Source organism: Oryctolagus cuniculus, chromosome 1 (genome assembly GCF_964237555.1).
Source record: "Oryctolagus cuniculus chromosome 1, mOryCun1.1, whole genome shotgun sequence".
Classification (NCBI taxonomy): Eukaryota; Metazoa; Chordata; class Mammalia; order Lagomorpha; family Leporidae; genus Oryctolagus; species Oryctolagus cuniculus.
The window spans coordinates 129,252,297-129,255,353 of record NC_091432.1 but is presented as its reverse complement, the minus strand read 5'-3'; the positions used below and the strand labels follow the sequence as shown (position 1 = coordinate 129,255,353).

General features: G+C 38.9%; 1 pseudogene; it reads left to right on the top strand.

Annotated features, from left to right (window-relative positions):
• The first annotated feature begins 644 nt into the window (after positions 1-644).
• LOC138847343 (rRNA-processing protein FCF1 homolog pseudogene) lies at positions 645-1,418 on the top strand (annotated as a pseudogene).
• Positions 1,419-3,057: the final 1,639 nt, after the last annotated feature.

Below are 3,057 nucleotides of genomic sequence, written 5' to 3'. Positions count from 1 at the left end.
AATAAGGAGAAGCAGGATTTGAACAACACTGTAAACGAGTGGAACACAGCAAACACACGAAAGACATGCTTCCCAACAATAGCATACACATATTTTTAAGAAACACATGGAGTTCCTCCAAAATAGATTGTAATCGGCCACAAAATAAGTCTAAATACATTTTTAAAAATTTGAAATTACACAAAGTGTCTTGTCCTATTTCAAAGGGAAAGCTAAGAATCAACAGCAGAAGGAAACTGGGAAGTTCACAATTGGTAACTGGTAAACAGTTTTTTTTTTTTTTTTGAAAGGCAGAGTGGACAGTGAGAGAGAGACAGAGAGAAAGGTCTTCCTTTTCCATTGGTTCACCTCCTAATGGCTGCTGTGGCCGGCGCACTGCGCCAATCCAAAGCCAAGAGCCAGGAGCCAGGTACTTCTCCTGGTCTCCCATGGGGTGCAGGGCCCAAGCACTTGGGCCATCCTCCACTGCACTCCTGGGCCACAGCAGAGAGCTGGCCTGGAAGAGGAGCAACCGGGACAGAATCTGGCTCCCCGGCTGGGACTAGAACCCGGGGTGCCAGTGCCGGTGCCGCAGGTGGAGGATTTGCCTATTGAGCTGTGGCGCCGGCCAACAGTACACTCTTAAAAACCAATGTGTCGAAGAGTACGGCAAGAGCATGGGGAAGCAAAAGAAAGCAAGGAAGTATGCGACCATGAAGCGAATGCTTAGTCTAAGAGATGAGAGGCTTAAAGAAAAGGATAGATTAAAACCTAAGAAGAAGGAAAAGAAGGACCCCAGTGCACTGAAGGAAAGAGAAGTCCCCCAGCACCCTTCCTGCTTATTCTTCCAATATAACACTCAGCTGGGCCCACCTTACCACATCCTCGTTGATACCAACTTTATCAACTTTTCCATTAAAGCCAAACTGGACTTAATACAATCAATGATGGATTGTCTGTATGCCAAGTGTATTCCTTGTATAACTGATTGTGTAATGGCAGAAATTGAGAAATTGGGGCAGAAGTATCGAGTGGCACTAAGGATTGCCAAGGATCCAAGATTTGAGCGATTACCATGCGCACACAAAGGAACCTATGCAGATGACTGCCTAGTCCAGAGAGTGACTCAGCACAAGTGTTACATTGTGGCCACAGTTGACCGGGACCTAAAACGAAGAATTCGGAAGATTCCTGGAGTTCCTATCATGTATATTTCTAACCACAGATACAACATCGAGCGAATGCCAGATGATTATGGAGCTCCTTGGTTCTAATCCTTCCAAGACAAAGTTTCCTGGCCTTCCTTCGACCAACTTTATCTGTTGCCAAATGACTAAACATGCTATAGCAGGAATTACTATTCTCTACACACTTTTGCTGTATTATGAACTGAGTTTGATCAAATATACATAATTTTTTATCCTGAAAAAAAAAAAAAACCAATGTGTCACAAAAGAAATCACCAGAGACAGTAGAAAATATTTTGGGACAAACAAGCATTAGAACACAACATGCAAAATTGTGGGATGCAGTGACAGAAGCACTAAGAGAAAAATTTGCTGCTGTTGATACTTACATTAAAAAAGAAGAAAGATCTTAAATGAACAACTGAATTTCAATGTTGAGGAACTGAAAAACTAAGTTCAAGAGTAGCAGAAGGAAGAGAATAATAAATATAAATATAATAAAGACAATATCTAGGATAGGAAACAACAGAAAAAAATCAATGAAGCTAAGAGTGAGTTCTTTCAAAAGGTCAACAAGGTTGACAAGCCATTAGTTAGATTGATAGAGAGAAGTTCAAAATAACGGAATTGGAAATGATTGAAGGGACATTGTTACTGAGTTTACAGAAATAAATAGGATTATAATACAGTGGTATGGATGGCTGTGCATCAACAAACAAATATCCTGGATTAAATAGGGAAACTCTAAATGCATGTAATCCTCCAAGATTCAATCATGAAGATATCAAACCTCAGAATAGAATTGTAATTAGTAAGGAAATTTGTCAATTATAAAAACCCTCCCAACAAAGAAAAATATAGGATTTGATGGTGGTTTCTATCAAATACTTAAAGATTAATTAGTGCAACTTCCACCTCTATTAAATAAAGGAATATAAAGGAACGCTTCCAAACTCACTCTACCAGGCCAGCATTGTGCTAATTCCAGTTGTGTGTGGGCCATACAACTGGAGAAGAACTTTAAAAGTGGTATTAAGCAATCAATAAATTTTAAAAATCAAACCTCATACAAGAGAAAAATACAGATAGTTATCAGAAAAATGAAAATTAGCCTGTCAATGTTTAAAGTTTAAAAGATTATCAGTACTATATTTTGGTGAAGATGTAGGAGGAAAAAGAATTAGAGCTCTCATACAATTTCATTACCAATATAGATTTGGAGGCTGGTGTTGTGGCACAGCAGGTGAAGCTGCCATTTTTGTCTGTGTTAGTTTGACTCCTGAATGCTGTGCTTTTGATCTAGCTTCTTCTGGCACCAGCACAAAATAGACATGTGGACCAAAGGAACAGATTAGAGATCCCAGAAAGTAATCCACGCATCTACAACCAACTAATATTTGGCAAACAAGCTCAAATCATTCTCTGGAGACAGGACAGTCTCTTCAACAAGTTGTGTTGGGAAAACTGGATCTCTGCATGTGAGATTATGAAACAAGACCCTTACTCTGCATCCTATTTAATAGTCAATTCACAATGGATCAGGGATCTAAATCTAAGACCTCAACCTATTAAATTATAAGAAAAAAAACATAGGGAAAGCACCACAAGACAATGGCATAGGCAAAGACTTCTTGGATAAGATCCTAGAAGCCCAGGCAATAAAGACAAAAATAGACAAATGGGATTGCATCAAGATAAGAATCTTTTGCACTGCCAAGGAAACCAAAGTGCAGAGGCAACTGACATAATAGGAAAAATATTTGTAAACTATACATCTGATAAAGGATTAATACCCAGGTTATATAAGGAGGCCAAGAAACTCAACAACAACAAAATAAGCAATTCAGTTTAGAAATGCTCAGGATATGAACAGGAATTTTTCAAAGGACTA